Source organism: Nicotiana tabacum, chromosome 21 (genome assembly GCF_000715075.1).
Source record: "Nicotiana tabacum cultivar K326 chromosome 21, ASM71507v2, whole genome shotgun sequence".
Lineage (NCBI taxonomy): Eukaryota > Viridiplantae > Streptophyta > Magnoliopsida > Solanales > Solanaceae > Nicotiana > Nicotiana tabacum.
In genome coordinates, this window is record NC_134100.1 from 42,478,643 (window position 1) to 42,499,397 (window position 20,755).

Here is a 20,755-nt window from a genome sequence, read left to right on the forward strand (position 1 = left end):
AAAGGGAGATCAAGGATTTCAATGTGTTATATTTGGGGATTTTAAATGAGTAAACCAAATAAAAAAGAAGAAAAAGAAGAAAAAAATACCCAATTAAAATACAAGAGGAGACACTAGACATGCCTACAAAGTGATAATTAAATGGGTAGAAGGTATTTTACAGGCTTGCTTGACTGGGGTATCTCGGTTGAGCGTCGGTCGCGCTCTCCAAGGTCGAGGCGTGACACAGAGCACTATCGCAAAAGCGAACAATGTGTTCGCAAATGCGAACCTGACAGACCCTAGTCAACCTTGCAAATGCAACCCCCACCTCGCAAATGCGAAGGTCGCAAATGCAAACAAAATCTCGCATTTGCGAGACCTGAAGCACCTGCTCAAAAACTAGAAAACTAAAACCTCTTCAAAATTTCCCGAAACACGTTCGAAACTCACCTGAGTCGTCGGGGATCCAAACAAAACATCAACACAAGTCTAAAAACATAATATGAACTCGCTCGCACAATCAAAATACCAAAATAACATCTACAACCACGAATTGGAAATCCAAATGCATGAAATTTACATTGAAGCTCAAGAACTTTTAAAAACACAATCACGTCTGAATCCTATCAAATCAACTCGGAATAACGCTAAACTTTGCGGACAAGTTCCAAATAATAAAACTGACTTATTAAATGTCCCAAAGCCAAAATCAAAACACCGATTGCCATAAAGTCAAACAATAGTCAAACCTAAGGAATTTCTAAACCTTCAAATTGTTAACTTTTGGCAAAACAAGTCAAATCAACCTAGGAACCTCCGTATTCAATTCCGGGCATACTCCCCAGTCCAAAATCACTATACGAATCTATCGGAGTCATCAAAATATGTTTCGGGGTCAAATTCACAAAAGTCAAAAATCGGTGAATATTTCTAACTTAAGCTTCGAAAATGAGAATCACCCATCCAAATCAATCCCGAAAAATCCGAAAATTGAATCTAACCACACACGCACATAATATAAAGCCACTCAAGACCTCGAAGCGCTGAACAGAATGCTAAATTTTAAAATGACCGATTGGATCATTACAAAATAGCTAAATCACTAAGAGGAATAGAATCAATTCATCTCTCTGAAGAGGATAAAGAACGCCTCCACTCCCCATGGAAATAATATCTAATTATTAAACTCCTGGGAAAAATAATCGTTCATCACTACTTGAACTCCCAGATTTGAGAATTATGGAAACCCACGAAACAGCTCCCGCTCATAGATTTGGGTTCAGATTACTTTATTGTAAAATTCACAAAGCAGGATAACATGAATAATGTCCTTAAGAATGGACCATGATTTGGAAATGGGCACTTCCTATCGGTCAAGCATTGGGATCCCAACTTCGCGGCAGCAGAAGCAAAACAAACATTCTCAGCTGTGTGGGTGAGACTACCGCAACTACAACAGAATTTTATGATGGAGCTCTACTGGAAAAAAAAATAGGCAACTCCTTTGGGATGCTACTGAAAGTCGATGCATGTACGACCGCTACCTTGAGAGGACGGTATGTAGGATTGTGCATCCAAGTGACATTAGAGGAACCAATCACTACAATTATACTAATTGGATCCCACCTGCAACAAATTATCTATCATGGCGAGGGCTTCCTCTACAAGAATTGTGGAAGGCTGGGTCACACTCAAACACGATACCCTCACCAAATGACTGGAAGACTCAAGTTGAAGGACTCTATAAAAGACCTGCCAAATAGCTAACCAAGTGATCCTCACGATAAGGAAGTATGGCAGACATCTCCCTTCTTAAAGAAGAAAAGGCCTACTCTGAAGAAACATGTATCGAAGGCTCATACATTAAGTCATGATCCTCAAACCAGTTCAGGTATAAACGGAATATTTTGGTAGTTAATTCTTGTAAGTTTCTGACTTCACAAAAATTAGCCTTCAAGTCTAAAAACACATAATCTACTGCTATTAATTCTCAGTCTGATTATTGTAAGACAAGAAAGATATCTTCACCTAAACTAACTTCTAAGCAATTTAATAGTCAGTCTGTTGAGATTAATAATGACATCTACAGTCCATCCACTTGTTATAATAGGGAACAAACTATTCAAACCTCCAATCAATTTTTGACCCTTCCACTATTAGAAGATGAATATGATAAACCATCCGTCTCTCCTGATCTCTTAGCTTCTGCAGCCAAGCCTCCACATTTCCTATCCCCTTCCATACAAACAAAGGACCCTACTAAGGATCCTTTGACACGTGTACAAAATATGTCCCACACAGACAACTAAATAAATATTTCTTTGCCAATTAATCCTTCTACTATTGTTATTAGTCAACTTGACAACTCTTTATTAGAAAATATTACCTCTAATCATGTCACGACTCCAAATTCCCATCTTAGGTTGTCATGATGGCACCTAGTCTCTAAGACTACGCCTAACAAACATAGAGGATTAATACAAATAACAACTAAGATAGTAAATTAAACTGATTAAATGTCATAATAAGCCAAAACGGAACAACAGTCCAAAAATTCCCAAAACCGGTAGAACTAAGTCGTAAGCTCTAAAGAAAATACACTAGTAATCTCTAAATACAACACTGTTTGATATGAAGATAAACTGAAGTAAAGACAATAGAAGAAGGTGACTCTAAGGCCTGCGAGCGTCAAGCACGTATACCTTGAAGTCTTTGAAATATCTGGGTCAACGCGCTGGCATCCGGCACGAGTAGAAGTACCTGGATCTGCACAAAAATATGCATAAGCGTAGCATGAGTACACCACAATGGTACCCAGTAAGTATCAAGCCTAACCTCGGTAGAGTAGTGACGAGGCCGGGTCATGACACCAACTAGACATCGAAACATGTACAAAATATTAATATAATCTAACAACAGGAAGAAATGAAATAAATGACAACAAACAATATGATGATATAAGGCTAACCACAAAAATTAAGGTAGTAAAGGATAACAAAGAGTTAACATATGATAACAACAACAAGTTTATCAAATATAGTAAAAATACAAGTAAAACGAATGAAGGAAAACAATAATCATTCAAATCAACAAGCCTTTTCAACGTAGAATGTACAACAAGAATCACAATCGAGGTACCACACCTCGTATTCACATTTCACAAGTCACAATCTCATTCTCCCTTATATCACCGCGTAAGCCTTGCATTTATTTTAAAAACATTTTTCTCGAATAGCTACACGCGCTTTAGCCCCCTTATCTCACTGCGTGCCTTCAAGTAATTTCCTTACTAGCAACATGCGTATAAATCCAATCTTATCTCGCTGCATGCGCATCAATACCCACCCTTATACCGCCGCATGTGCATCAATATCACAACACAATAATCAACTCGCACCACATATGCCCATATGCCACAACATTGCAAAAAACAAATAATACCAATGTCACCATAACACATAGCCCACGGCTGAACCACAATGTGTGCAAGAATCTCAGTAACAGCAAATGAACAAGAAATAACTCAACAAGGAAAGGTATTCCAATAACCAACAATTTCAACCACAAACGTGTTAATAGATCTCAGCAATTACAACTTCAATAACTCAACAATGAATGTATTTCTTTGAAATGGCAACTTCAAATTCTAATGCATAGCATAAGCTTAACAATGAAAGAGATAGCATGAAATAGCAACTATGACTGAATGCATGAGAATAACTCAACAATGGAAAGAATAGCATGTAACAACAACTACTAATAAATGCATATAAGGGTGACCTTGACAATGGAAACTAGATCATGTAATAACAACATCAATTAAAGCATGTAAGATTAAACTTGACAAGGAAAGATAGAACAATTAATAACAACTTCAATGAAATTCTTATAAGTAACCTAAGAGTCTATACCGGCCAATTTGCACATATAAGCACGTGTACACACTCGTCACCTCATGCACACGTCTTCCACATATTTCAAATAGTACAATCAACCCAAATCCGAAGGGGTAGTTCCCTCACACAAAGTTAGGAAAGATTCTTACCTTAACCAAGCAAAGTCAATCCACTAATAGGCCCTTCACGCACAAATCCAACTCCGGAATGACTCGAATCCCAAACCAACTCGTGCAAAATCTCCTCCAAAATTGCCCAAAACTGAGCTCTCCAACTCAAAGTGTGATGAATAGAATAAAACCCTCATCCAAGCTTATAATCTGCCCAGGCTTTTTGCTTTTGCGGCCCACTAATTACATCTGCGACTCCGCATATGCGGAAAAATCATTGCAGATGCGGCCTTTACTTAAGTCTAAGATTTTCGCTTCAACGTACCAAAATGCGCACCTGAAATTCTGCTTCCACGGACCAAAATGCGCACTTGCGCTTCCGCTGCTGCGGACAATGCATCGCACCTACAATCCCTTATCAAACAGCTCAAATCCGCTTCTATGCATATTTTTTGCTTCTGCGGTTATGCATCTGCGCTACCATGTCTGTACTTGTAGACGCAGCTCCCCAAGACAAACCTCACATCTGCGACCAACTAGCCACTTCTGCAGCGCCACACCTGCGGACCAAATATCGCAGGTGCGAAAGCAACAGACCTCAACAAATTTCAGCCATTCTTCAAAGCCTCCAATTGGTCTGAACTCAATCGGAAACATACTCGGGGCCCCCGGAACCCCGTCCAAACATACCAACCAATCCCAAAACACAACATGAACCTACTCGAAGCCTTAAATCACACCAAACAACATCAAAACAAGAATCGCATCCCAATTCAAGCCTAATTAATGAACATTTCCAAATTCAAAACCTGCGCCGAACAAGCCTAAGCAACTCCGAATGACCTCAAATTTTGCATGTGAGTCCCAAATGACACAACGGACCTATACCAGCTCCCGAAATTGGAATCCAAGCCAAAACAACCTACGGACCTCTAAATCAATATCTGGACATATGCCTAAGTCCAAAATACCATACGAAGCTCTTGGAACCATCAAAACCACATTCCGAATTTAAACTGCGGTTAACTCTTTCAACTTCAGTTCCCAACCTTGGGACTAAGTGTCCCAATTCACTCTGAAACCTTCCCGACACCTATCCAACCACCCCGGAAAGTCTCATAACTACAAATGAACATAGAAGAGGCAATAAATAGGGGTTCATGGCTAATTCTCTCAAAACGACCGGCCGGGTCATTACATCCTCCCCCCCTCTTAAAATGAACGTTCGCCCTCAAATGAGTATAGAGACATACCTGAAGTGCCGAAAAGGTGAGGATAACAGCTATGCATATCATACTCGGTCTCTCAAGTCTCCTTCTCAACCGGTTGACCTTTCCATTGAACATTTACTGAAGCAATGTTCTTTGACCCCTAACTTCCGGACCTGCCTATCCAATATAGCCACCGGCTCCTCAACATAAGTCAAATCCTTGTCCAATTGGACTAAGCTAAAATCTAATACATGAGATGGATCACCAAAATACTTCTGGAGCATTGAAACATAAAACACTTGGTGAACTCCCGATAAGTTGGGTGGCAATGCAAGTCTATAGGCCAAACTCACCAACCCTCAAGGATCTCAAAAGGAGCAATATACCTAGGGCTCAACTTGCCCTTCTTCCCGAACCTCATCACACACTTCATGGGTGAAACTTTAAGATTAACTCTATCTCCCGCCATGAATGCTACATCACGAAACTTCCGATCAGCATAACTCTTCTTCCTAGATTGTGGTGTTCGAAGTCGATCCTGAATCAACTTGACTTTCTTCAAGGCATGCCAGACCAAATCAGTGCCCTACAACCTAGCCTCTCCCGGCTAAACCAATCAATTGGAGAACGACACCGCCTCCCATATAAGGCCTCATAAGGAGCCATCTGAATACTCGATTGGTAGTTGTTGTTGTAGGCAAACTCTACAAGCGGCAGAAACTGATCCCAAGAACCCCCAAAATTTATGACACAAACGCATAGAATATCTTCTAATATCTGAATATTGTGCTCGGATTTCCTGTCTGTGTAGGGATAAAATATCGTATTCAATTTGACTTGTGTGCTTAACTCACGCTGCATGGCTCTCCAGAAGTGCGATGTGAACGGCGTGCCTCGATCAGAGATAATAGGCACCGGCACACAATAAAGACAAATAATCTCACAGATATATATCTGAGCCAGTTGCTCTGAAGAGTAGGTAGTAACAACCAGAATGAAGTGTGCAGACTTGGTCAGTCTATCCGCAATAACCCACACTGCGTCAAATTTCTTCAAGGTCTAAGGGAGTCTAACAACGAAATCCATGGTGATACACTCTTACTTCCACTCTGGAATATCAAGTCTCTGAAGCAAATCGCCCGGCCTTTGATGCTTGCACTTCACCTGTTGACAGTTCAAACACTAAGCCACATACTCCACAATATCTTTCTTCATTCTTCTCCACCAGTAGTGCTGCCTCAAATCCTGATACATCTTCGCGGCATGCGGATGAATGGAATACCGCGAACTGTGGGCCTTCTCAAGAACTAACTCACGCAAACCATCCACATTGGGCACACAAATCCGGCACCGCATACGCAACACCCCATAATCTCCCATAGAAACCTCCTTGGAATCCCCATGTTGCACCTTGTCCTTAAGCACAAGCAAAAAGGGGTCATCATAGTGACGCGCCTTGATGCGCTCATACAAAGAAGACCGATAAACCACACAAGCAGGAACCCACCTAGGCTCCGAAACATCCAACCTCACGAAGTAATTGGCCAAAGCCTGAACATTCAATGCTAATGGTCTCTTTCCAACTAAAATATATGCAAGGCTACCGATACTCTTAGCCTTCCTACTCAAGGCATCAGCCACCATATTGGCCTTCCCAGGATGATAAAGAATGGCGATATCATAGTCCTTTAATAGCTCTAACCACCTCTGCTGCCTCAAGTTCATATCCTTTTACTAAGTGTTGTAGACTTTGATGATTTGTGAATACCTCACAAGACACGCCGTAGAGATAGTGCCTCTAAATTTTCAATGCGTGAACAATGGCTGCCAACTCTAAATAATGTACTGGATAGTTCTTCTCATGGGGCTTCAACTAACGCGAAGCATAAGCAATCACCCTACCCTCTTGCATCAAGACACACCCAATGCTGAAGGAAAAACTAGAATTAAAGTTGTGGTCAAGGCAGTCTTGAGCTTACGAAAGCTCTTCTCGCACTCATCAAACCACCTGAATGGGGCATCCTTCTGAGTCAATCTGGTCAAAGGAGCTGCGATGGATGAAAATCCCTCTACAAAATGGCGATAATATCCGGCCAAGCCTAGAAAACTACGGATCTCAATAGCAGAAGGCGGCCTGGGCCAACTCTAAACTGCCTCCACCTTTTTCGGATCCAACTTAATCCCCTCACTAGACACCACATGGCCCAAAAATACCACCGAATCAAGCCAAACTCATACTTGAAGAATTTTGCATATAACTTATTCTCCCTCAAGGTCTGGAGCATGATCCTCAAGTGTTGCTCATGATCCTCCAGGCTGCGAGAGTATACCAATCTGTGGTCAATGAACATGATGATAAAAAAATCATGATATGGCTAGAATACACTGTTCATCAAGTGCATAAAGGCTATGGGGCATTGGTCAGCCCAAAAGACATCACCAAAAACTCATAGTGACCATAGCGAGTCCTGAAAGCAGTCTTCGAAATATCTGAATCTTGAATCTTCAACTGATGGTACCCCAATCTAATATCAATCTTTGAGAATACCCGAGCACCATGAAGTTGGTCTAATAGATAACTAATACGCGGTAGTGGGTACTTGGTCCTGACTATAACCTTGTTCAGTTTCCTATAACTAAAACACATCCTCATAGAGTCGTCTTTCTTCTTCACAAATAGAATTGGAGCACCCCAAGGCGAGACACTTGTTCAAAGGAAACCCTTATCAAGCCACTCCTAAAGTTGTTCCTTTAATTTTTTCAACTCCACTGGTGACATATGATATGGTGGAATAGAAATTGGCTAAATGCCCGGTACCATGTCAATACAAAACTCGATATCCCTTTCGCGCGGCATGCCCGATAGGTCTGCTGGAAACACATCTGGGAAATCATTCACTACCGAAACTCGCTTAACGATAGGATTATCAGCACTAACATCCCTCACAAAGGTTATATATGCTTCACACACCTTCTCACCACTCGTTGTGCCTTTAGAAAGGACACCACCCTGCTAGAAATATAATTCAATATACCGCTCCACTCCAACCACGGCAACCCTGGCATAGCCAATGTCACGGTCTTGGTGGAACAATCCAGAATAGCATGATAGGGGGAGAACCAATACATGCCCAAGATCACGTCAAAGTTCACCATACTGAGTAGTAGAAGATCAACTCTGGTCTCATAACCACCGATAGTGACCAAACACGACCGATAAAAATGGTCTACAATAATAGAATCTCTCACAGGCATTGACACATATACAGAAGCACTCAAAGAATCATGAGATATATCCAAATATGAAGCAATGTAAGATGACACATATGAATAAGTGGAACTCAAATCAAATAAGAGTGATCCATCCCTATGACAGACCGGAACAATATATGTGATGACACCATCTTATGTGACCGCCTCCTTCCTACTCGAAAAAGCATAGAAACGAGCTTGGCCTCCCCCTCTAGGGAGACCTCTACCCGCCTGACCTCTATTCTTAGATAGCGGTGCAGGTGGAGCAACAACCATAGTGTGTTAGCCCTGTGGAGCCTGTGTAGCCTATGGAGATACACCCCTCCTAAATCTGGGATAGTCCCTCACCATATGCCTGGTATCTTCACACTCGAAACAACCACTCTGTGGGTATGGCTGCTGAAATGGAACCTGACCTCGTCGGCTAGACTGATCGCTGAAGGCACCCCGTGCAGAAGGTGCACTGGAAAGTGGCTGTGCATAATGGGCGATCTGAGACCTCAGAAAAGTCAGAGCACTATGAGTGGCTGGAAGTGCAGAATGAACTGGTCGGCTCACATAACCTCTTCCATGACGAGCTGAAACTACAGTGCAGGCACCGCTAAATACTCGAGAATCTTGAGGCCTTTTGGCCTCCCTATCCTCCCTCTTCCAGACCCTGCATACGCTCTATCCTCCGAGCGATATCTACAATAAGATAAAACAGAGTATCCATCTCCAACTCTCGAGCCATGCTGAATCTAAGACCATAATTAAGCCCGTCGATAAATCTGCGAACTCGCTCTCTAACTGTAGAAACCAAAGCAGGTGCATGCTCGACATTGTCATAGTCCCCCAACGCGGCTGCTCAAACTCTATGCGGCGGGCATCCCGGAGAGGATGGGAAACAAACTCCCTCAAAAACATATCTGAAAATTGAGCCTAGGTGAGTGGCTCTGCATCAACTGGACTACCCTCATCATAAACCTGCCACAACCTATATGCTGCTCTTGACAGTTGATATGTAGTAAAGGCAACTCTGCTATCCTCCACAATGCCTATGGTGCAGAGAATATGGCGGCACTTGTCCAGAAATCCCTGAGCATCCTCAGTAATTGTGCCATTGAATGTAGGAGGGTCATACTTATTAAACCTCTCAAGTCTCATCTGCTTCTCCTCAAATGCCTCTGGTTTGACCTCACGCTGAATCGGAATAACAGGTTGTGCTGGCATAAGTACCGGAACCTGATCAATATGGACTCGCTGCTTTGGAGTACAGGCCACGGGAGTCTGAGCTCTTCCCCCAGCCTGAGATGTAGTATGTGCAATGGGGATCAATCGTACCGGAGCTAAAGTACTGAACATGCTCAAGAAGTGTGCTAGGGTCTCCTTGATCCAAAGGTAGCAGTAGGCGCCTCGGGTGCCTGTTGCCCAACCGGAGCTATTGGTGACTCCACAGTCTCTACTCGAGTAGGCGCTCTGGCTGCAGCATGTGCCCCTCCTTGGCCTCTACCTCGGCCTCGACCTCTCGTAGCTCTAGCAGGGGGCGCGGGTGTCTGATCATCAGATCCAGCAGTGTGTGTTCTTGCCATCTATGAGAGAATAGAAAGACAAAGACTCAGATTTCGAAATCAACAAATCTGCACGATAAGAAATCAAAGAAGTGAAATTTCCTAATGGTTCTGTAGCCTCTTGAAGATAAGTAAAGACGTCTCCATACCAATCCGCAAGACTCTACTAAACTTCGTATAGCTAGTAGCACCTATGTACCTAGAGCTCTAGTACCAACTTATCACGACCTCAAATTTTTACCTTAGGATATCGACTAGGTAAGCCTAACACTCATTAAGGATTAGCAGAAATAACAACTAAGATAGTAAATTAAACTGATAAAATGTCATAATAAGCCAAAACGGAACAACAGTCAAGAAATTCCCAAAATCGTTGGAACTGAGTCATAAGCTCTAAAGTAAATATACTAGTAATATTTAAATACAACACTAATTGATATGAAGATAAACGTAAAAGCAATAGAATGAAGGTAACTCCGAGGCCTGCGAGTGTCAAGTGGGCATACCTTGAAGTCTCCGAAATATCTAGGTCAACTCACTGGCGTCCGGTATGAGCAGAAGTACCTGGATCTGCACACAAATATGCAAAAATATAGTATGAGTACACCACAACAGTACCCAGTAAAATAAGACTAACCTCGTTAGAGTAGTGACGAGGCCAGGTCATGACACCTACTAGACATAGAAATCTGTGCAAAATATTGATATAATCTAACAACGAGAAGCAAAGAAATAAATGAGAACAAAACAGTACGATGATATAAGGCTAACCACAAAAATTAAGGTAGTAAAGGACAACAAAGAATGAACATATGATAAGAACAACAAGTTGATCAAATACAGTAAAAATACAAGTAATACAAATGAAGGAAAAACAATAACCATTCAAATCAACAAGCCTTTTCAACATAGAATGTATAACAAGAATCACAACCGAGGTACCACACCTCATATTCGCAATTCACAAGTCACACTCACATTCTCCCTTATATCGCCGCGTGAGCCTTACATTTATTTTAAAAATATTTTTCCAGAAATAGCTACACGCGTTTAGCCCCCTCATCTCACCGCGTGGCTTCAAGTAATTTCCTAACTAGCAATACGTGTATAAATCTCATCTTATATCACAGCATGTGCATCAATACCCATCCTTATACCGCCGCTTGCGCAGCAATATCACAACATAATAATCAACTCGCACCACATGTGCCCATATGCCACAACATTGCCAAAAATCAATAATACCAATGTCACCACAACACATAGCCCACGACTTAACCACAATGTGTATAAAAATCTCAATAACAACATATGAACGAGAAATAACTCAACAAAGAAAGGTATTCCAATAACCAACAATTTCAACCACAAATGTGTTAATAGGTTTCAACAATTACAACTTCAATAACTCAACAATGAATGTATTTCCATGAAATGGCAACTTCAAATTCTAATGTATAGCATAAGATTAACAATGAAAGAGATAGCATGAAATAGCAACTTTGACTAAATGCATGAGAATAACTCAATAATAGAAAGAATAGCATGTAAAAACAACTACTAATAAATGCATATAAGGGTGACCTCGACAATGGAAACTAGATCATGTAATAACAACTTCAATTAAACCTTGTAAGATTAAGCTTAAAAAGGAAAGATAGAGCAAGTAAAAACAACTTCAATGAAATGGTTATAAGTAACCTAAGAGTCTAAACCGATCAATTTTCACATATAAGCCTGTGTACACAATTGTCATCTCATGTACACGTCTTTCACATAGTTCAAATAGTACAATCAACCCAAATCCTAAGACGTAGTTCTGCCACACAAACTTAGGAAAGATACTTACCTTAAACAAGCTAAGTCAAACCACTAATAAGCCCTTCTCGCACAAATACAACTCCGGACAGCTCCAATCCCAAACCAACTCGTGAAAATCTCCTCCAAAATTATCCAACACCGAGCTCTCTAACTCAAATTATGATAAATGGAATAAGACCCTCGTCCAAGCTTATAATCTACCCAGGCTTTTCGCTTCTGCGGCCCAGCAGTTGCATTTGCGACTCCGCATCTACGAAAAAATCATAGCAAATGTTGCCTTCACTTAAGTCCAGGATTTCTGCTTTTGCGGACCAAAATGTGTACCTACACTTTTATTTCTACGGACCAAAATGTGCACATGCTCTTCCTCTTCTTGGACAATGCGCCGCACCTGCGGTTACTTCTCAAATAGCTCAAATCCGCTTCTGCGGATATTTTTTGCTTCAACTATTATGCATCTGCGCTACCATGTCCGCACCTGAGGACCTAGCTCCCCAAGCCAAACCTCGCATATGCTGCCCACCAACTGCTTCTACGGTGCCGCACGTACGGCCCACCAGCACCTTCTGTGGCGCTGCACCTGCGGCCCAAACATCGTAGGTGCGAAAGCACCAGACCTTAGCAGATTTCAACCATTCCTCAAAGCCTCCAATTGTTCCGAACTCAACCTGAAACATACCTGGGACCCCCTGGAACCCCGTCCAAACATACCAACAAATCCCAAAACACAATATGAACCTACTCGAGGCTTTAAATAACTCCAAATAATATCAAAACTATGAATCACACCCCAATTCAAGCATAATGAACTAATGAACATTTCCAAATTCAAAACTTGCACCGAACAAGCCTAAGCAACTCCGAATAATCTCAAATTTTGCAAGCGAGTCCCAAATGACACAAAGAACCTATACCAATACCCAGAATCATAATCTGAACCCGATATCAATAAAGTCAATGCTTGGTCAAACCTATCAACCTTCCAAACCTTCAACTTTTCAACTTTCGCCAATTCAAACCAAAATAAGCTACGGACCTCCAAATCAACATATGGACATACACCTAAGTCTAAAATCACTGTACAAAGCTATTGGAACCATTAAAACTCTATTCTGGAGTCATCTACATACAAGTCAAGCTCTAGTCAACTCTTTCAACTTAAGCTGCCAACCTTGGGACTAACTAAGTGTTTCAATTTACTCTGAAACCTTCCTGACACCAATCCAATCACCCAGGCAAGTCGCATAACCATAAATGAACATAGAAGAGGCAATAAATAGGGAAACATGGTTACAATATATAAAATGACCGGCCGAGTCGTATAAATCTAAACATTATTCCTCTACCACCCTCACACCTAGCGATTGAGGTTGACCAAGTGGCCATGCAAATAGAACCAACAAATCTTACTACCTATTCTCCCATGCAAAGTTCCTCCAATACCATGCGGATTAAATCCCAATATAAGGATACACAATCATTAGCTTTCATCCTACACACTTCTACTACTTCTCTTATTAACCTACCTCTTAACCAACATAATTCCAAGACCTTTGTTGCCCTTAAGCAGAAGGACTCCATTACTTACATTCCCATACCAATAAGGATCACCGGTGACTCTAATGAACAACTTACCACCCTACCTCTCTAGCTAGCACGGCACCAGTTGGTGTATGCAGCTCAACCACCCCATCCACTTCAGCAACCACTCTTATTGATCGAACAAGGGTCACAAGGTCATGTTGTGTTCTTCACAATGGACATCAGTGGCAGGGAAGTTCTGATCAATTATGTAGAACCCAAACCTAGCAGAGATGATAATAGGAGACTAGCAATGGACTACTACATAAACCATGTGTGGTTGGCCAATGTGTTAGATCCTCTAGCCCCAGTGGTTGCCCCAGCTCTGTACCCCAACATACACCATCACTGGAACCTTCCAGTAAATTTCAATCCTTACTCAAAATGAACTAAATCTATGATCTCCCCTTTTTCCACCACTGCAGGCAATCAATGCTAACCCACTCTTTTTTCCATGGCAGCCATAACAAGTCTATGGTCCAGCAGCCCCATTTTCTCAACAATAAGAAGAAATAGAGATGGAGGAGGAGGTCATGGATATACCTCTACCCAAGGGCTCATTCACAGAAATATCAAATCTCACAGATGCAACCCTTATGTTGTTCCCGGAGAAAGAGGACAAAAATACATCCTCAAATGCCCAATAGCTCTGACGAAGTGCTTCTTCGACCTACGACCAGCATTGAGAAAAGTAGCAGCGAAATATGATGTGTTGCTGACCCCGACCTTGAGGGGAAGCCAGTTCTCTCTGAAGTAGAACCAAGTCACTCTCTACCCACACAACCAAATTGTCCCCATGAATAGGCATACAAGCTTTATCGTCTAGAACACAAGAGGTGCTAATAATGACACCTTTAAGAGAATATTTAGAGAACTAGTTTACATCCATACCCCTTGCATGGTAGTCCTAATTGAAAAAACAATGGAGAGCTATGTAGGTCATAGGGATGAGATCCACTTTGATTACATGTTGGAGGAAACCACGCATGGTAGAGCAGTTGGCATTGTTTTGTTATGGATCACTAGTATGATTACAGTTACCCGTCTTAGGCAATTTCATCAAGAGTTGCATGCAATGATTCAGGTAAGTCCTAATCATAAATTTTGGTTATTTAGTATTATTTATGCTAGCACTAGAGTTTTCAAGCATAGGATTCTTTGGGATAACTTTGGAAAATCTATCACACACCTACAATGCGCATTGGTTTGTTGCTGGCGACTTTAATGATATTTTTAAGTCAAGAAGAAAACTTTGGAGGTAGATTGATAAATCAAACTAGATCTATTAGGTTTTGGTCTTCTATTAATTATTGCAATTTAATCGATCTAGGCTTTAAGGGCAGTCGTTACACTTGGTTTAATATCAAAATAGAAATAATGGCTTAATCCTAGAATGTCTTGATGGATGTTTTGCTAAAGAGGATTGGCTAGAGACTTACCCCAATGTTTCCATCACCCACCTCTTGAAAACATGTTATGACCATAACCATCTTTTAGTTAAAACTACAAATATCACTAGACCACCCATTAATGGACCTTTCCGCTTATAAACCTTTTGGTGTTCCCATCCGGAGTTTGGCAATATTGTGCAGGAGAGTTGGAAACATAGGGATCTCTCTAAAGCTATTAAATACTTCTAGCTTAGCATCTCCACCAGGAGTAGGCACACATTTGGTAACATTTTCTATAAAAAAAAAAAGATTACTGGCTAGACTGGAGGGCATCCAACACTCCAACTCTTATTCTACAAGCACTTTCCTCCAATCCTTAGAAAGAAACCTAATCTTAGAATATAACAATATCCTTTGGGTTGAGGAAGATTTCTGAAAATTTTGATCTAGAATCAATTGGCTAAATGATGGTGATGCTAACACTAAGTTCTATCATTTGTCCGTTATTAATAGAAGAAGAAGGAAAAAAATTCCTTTTTCAAAGATAAGCAAGGTGAATGGATTATTGATCATGAAATACTAGAAAATCATACCCTTCAATATTTCCAGAACATATATACTATTGACCATTCTTCAACTAATTGGGAAAATATTCTTTCCACCCCACTAGTTATCACAACCTAGATCTCTCCTCCCTATATAAACCTTTTCATGATCAAGAGGTTATCCAAGCCTTGTTCTCATTCAAACTTTTCAAGGAACCTGGGCCAGATGGTTTGCGTTCGTTCTTCTATCAAAAATATTAGCACATAGTAGGGAACTCAGCCCTTAAGCTTTGCAACCACATCTTCAATACTCAAAAAGTCTTGGACTCCCTTAACAATACATTCCTTTTCCTCATCCCCAAATTTTAAAATGCCAATAACCTTAGGAATTTAAGACCTATAGTCTGTGTAACACAATCTATAAGGTTATAACAAAAATCATAGTGAATTGTATTAAGCTCTTTTTACTTGATCTCATTGGAACCTTTCAAGCTAGGTTCCTAAAGAGTCGACTTGCATGTGACAAAACTATTCTCATTCGGGAAATTTTGAACCATATTAATAAATCTAAAGGGGTTACGGGTAATGTCATGCTCAAAATCGATTTGGAGAAATCATTTGCTCATATAGAGTGGTCCTTTGTTTATCATGCCCTTCTATTCTTTAAATTTCCTCCAAAGATCACAAATCACATTATGAACTGCATTAGTACTAGTAACATTGCTATCCTTATTAATGGTACTAAAACTAACTATTTTTCTCCGTCACGGTGTATCTATCAAGGAGACCCTATGTCCCCATACATATTCATCTTGTGTATGAAGATCCTCTCCACATATATCAACCACCAAGTAGTTCTCAAAAATTGGGACCCTTTTATACTTAGTAAAAAGGACCTTCAATTTTTGCATTTATTTTTCGCGGATGATCTTACCCTAATCTCCAAAGCTAACATAAAATCCATATACTCTATTCATCATTACCTAAACTATTTTTTTCATCTATCAGGCTAAAGAATAAATCTCAATAAATCCAAAGTGATCTTCTTCAAATATGGCATAATATCTGCGATTCAGTTCATCACATTTTTAACACAAAGGATTCGGATAATTTCGGCAAATACATTGGCTTTCCTATCCTGAACCATAAGCCAAAACCTTCTGAATTTTAATACATTCTCGATAATATGAAAAGTAAGCTTGCAAGCTGGAAATCAAACTTCCCAACACTAGGTGGCCGTCTTACTCTTGCAAAATCTATTCTTATTTCCATTCCATCATATGCCAAGCAATATTTTCACCTACCCCAGAAAGCTTGTCGTGGTATTGACAAAATCCAATGAGACTTTATTTGAGGTACCACACCCCAAAGTAAAAAAATTTACTATGTAAGTTAGGATACACTTACGCTTTCTAAAGTTCAAGGTGGCTTGGGGCTACGCAAAGCCCATAAAAATAATTTTACTCTCCTTACCAGCCTCTCTTGGAGGCTATTCTCCCAACATAACTCTCTATGTGCTCAAACCTTAATTAATAAATATGGATTGAAAAATAGTCCATCATCCCACTCTTTCATTTGGAAAAATAAATTGAAGAGAGGGAAAATTTACTCTAATGAAATTGCATGGGACCCTGGATCAGGGACTAATATAGATTTATGGAACACTAGATGGATCCCTAACACACCACCCCTTAGATCTAGTATCCAAGGGCCACTGAATCAGGGGGATATTGGACTTATATTATCCCACATATGGGATGGCCACCACTAGGATTGGTAAAACATTTCTATATAACTCCCATATGAAGTTATTAATAAAGCCACATCCATCTCCCGGATCCACAACAGGAAAGATACCCTCATCAACGCAAACGACATCTTTTCTATAAATTCAGTCTAGACTCTCTTAGACCCAACTCCTTAGAGCAGCTACAATTTCAATTGGATATGGACTCTTTAACACCCTAAATAAGATATAAAAAAAAAATCTTTGGCAATGCTCTTATAATAGGTTGCCTTCAAATATATATTTAAACCACATAAGAATCAACATAGACCCAAAGTGTGCCATTTGCAACTCCATAGAGGAGACTATTAATCATATCTTTCTTGAATGCCACATAGCAAAGAAATTCTAGCTAGACCTTAGCCTGAATACTAATGCTCTCCCTTTTCATCAATACCACTAGCTACAACTAATGAAGGACACCAATCTCCCTCTACAAAATCACTCCCTAAATTGGTTCGAGTTCCTTCCCTTTGCGTTATGTCACATTTGGATAAATCTTAATCATAATATTTTTAATAATACTTCTATGTTCCTTCGCACATGACTAGTATTTATGCGGTCTATGGAACATAAGTACAATACGAGGCCAATAGTGATGCCCATACCTAATAAAATCTGTTCAAGTCAAGTGGATACCACCAGCTCCAAGCTACTACAAATTAAATATTGATGGCTCCTTCTTGGATAAAGCGGTTTAGTGGTATTGGAGGTGTCATCATGAATTCCAATGATGACTGGGTCCTAGGATATTCCAATAACATATACGCTCTCAGTCACATCCATATGGAACTAATGGCACTGGAATAAGGACTACAGCTGGGAGCTATACACCAATTAACCCCCATCGAAATTGAAACTGACTCCATAGAAGCTATAGAAATTTTGGAGCAAAAGTACCCTACTTATCAAACTATTATTGATTCTTGCAGGTGCCAATTGAGGAGATTGGGGAGTCAAATAATCCGGCATAGCTTTCGACAAGAAAACAAAGTAGCGCATGTTTTGGCTAAGGAAGGATCCAAGCAAGCGATGAGTGAATATCTGTCTGTCATGGCAACTTCCCCAGAAACTGTGTTGACAATAGTTCAAGCAGACAACAGGGGTTTAGCCACTAATATAATAGTGTTGGTGTCTATGTGTAATAAGTTTGCAAGTCATGGAAACCTTTGTGTACCCACTATCTATGATAGTGAACAAGTAGTTAATAGTTCTACTGTAACGCTCTAGTACTATCAATAAAATATTTTCCTTCAACCAAAAAAAAATTACCAAGAAAGAAATTTATGTCCAATACAAAAGTTGCAACCAGTGCAGAAGATGTTCTCTAATTTGCACAGATAATGTTTACTCTTCAATTGCCTATTGTGTATGGGGTAAAACTGGTTGATGACGACTGGGCGAATGACGGAGTGACATGTGGCATTGAAGACAGATGGGATGTGAGTCAGCAAACAGCTGCCACCTATTGCAAGCAGCAAGTAATCAACACCGAACAAGCCCTGAAGACAGAACAACCGATAGCAAAGATTTGAAGCATTGTCATCGGGTAACATTCATTAGACAATCGTTACAGAGAATATCTGCATTTAAAGCCAACCATTATCCACCCATCAATGGCGATTTTATTCTCATTCAAGAGTAGCTTGATTTTAGGATCTTGTCCCCCTAAATAGAGCTATAAATAGTAGGGTTAACAGCCATTGTAGGGACATGAAACACTCTGCACACGAAAGTTATAATCTATTATCTTGTTACGCTTAATTTGAACACCTGAACAATTGCATTTACTTTTGTCTTCGGAAAGCCTAAGTTCTGAGTCGGGCTTGTTATCTCCTTCAATTTCAGTCGTTAATCTTATTTTTGTTCTTATTTATTTATCGTTTTGGATCAAATCAATTTGTTTGTCTATAAACCATGCTATAAATTCAATTGTACCATTTACGAGTAAACAGTTTGGCGCCCACTGTAGGGCATAGACAACTACGTAATTTATTTGATCCATTCGTTTGTTACTAACAAAGTTTTGACTCTTTCCATAGTAAAAATCAGATATGGCAGCTAATGATGTCAACAACGCTTACAACGTTGGAGCACACGATAAATGGGAAGAGGCATCCCAGCGAGACTCGGAACGAATGGAATAAAACAATCCCGATTCATGAAGGTCAGTACCCTCGGCATGTGCGGGGCCCAACTCCTGATGATGCAGAGGATAAACACATTATTGAAATGGTCACACTCTTAAGAAAACAGCAAAGAGAAATCATGGATCACCTCTCAAGTCAAGATCGAGTGATGACGGAATTAAAACAAGCATTGTTTCGTGCTTCCAATAATGCGAATTGAAGGGGCATGTTTCCTCCCAGTGTTCCCATAAATCAAACGACTCAGAGAACCGATAACAACACCCCAAGGGGAGAAGTCGGTTACGATGAAGCCTGAGGGACCAGTAGTGGATTTAGAATAAGATACTAGGTGCGCCGCCATTGTTAAAGGGTCCAGATTCAAAATTGTACACTCAGTTTCCATTTAAACCAAGTGTGGAACCAGAGTTTATTCCGAAGAGGTTTAAAATGCCATATATACCAATGTATGATAGGAACTCGGATCCGCAGGAGCACATCACGACCTACACCACAGCATAGAAAGGAATCGACTTGGATCAGCATGAGATAAAGTTGGTTTTGTTGAAAACATTCGGCAAAACCCTCACAAAGGGAGCCCTGACATGCTATTCTCTCTTACCCGAGCATTCAATCGATTCATTTGGCTTGCAAATTCGTTTATCAAATCTCATACTAGAGAAAATAAGGTCCAGGCCAGAAAGATAGATATATTCAGAATTTCGCAAAGAGAATCTGAGTTGCTGCGAGAACTCGTGATCCTGTTCCAAAAGGAAAGGATGTTGTTACCAGCAATTTCGGATGAATGGCAGTGGAGGCATTCACGAACGGTCTAAATCCACTGAGTTCTGATGCCTCCCGATAACTAAAGGAAAGCTTGCTCGAGTTTCTGGCAACCACATGGGAGGATGTACATAATCGCTACGAGTCGAAGATAAGGATAGAAAATGGTCAACTTGGCTCTTCGGTGTCATCCAAGGGACGAGGTCACGATAAAAATCAGGATAAGTTTAAAAATGACTTTGATGCAGATCAGAGGTCCTCTAGGGGTCATTTTCTACCGTACGAGGGGACTGATGGGCGTAGCAATAAAGGATTTCAGTCATCGGATAGGTTTACTTCCGACGGAAGGACGGATCGTGGACGGAATGACAGATCGTTGCAAGAGAAAGAGGTGCCAGGTTCCCGAGATCCCTTATATCCCAGGTTATCAGATTAAATGTTTAACATCAGCCTGGTAAAATTAGTGTCAGCAATGAGGAATATCAAAGAACCATGGTTTCTTAAACCAATTTGACTGGATCCTAGCCAAAGGAATCCTAATTTGTGGTGTGAATTACATGGGACTCACATCCATAGAACTGGGGACTGCCGACATCTTTGCGAGGAGGTGGCGACGTTGTTGAAGAATGGCCATCTTAGAGAGTTCTTAAGTGACCGCACCAAAAACAATTATGGTAGAAGCCGGGATAATGTGGAGCCATCAAAGACAGTACCAGGGTCA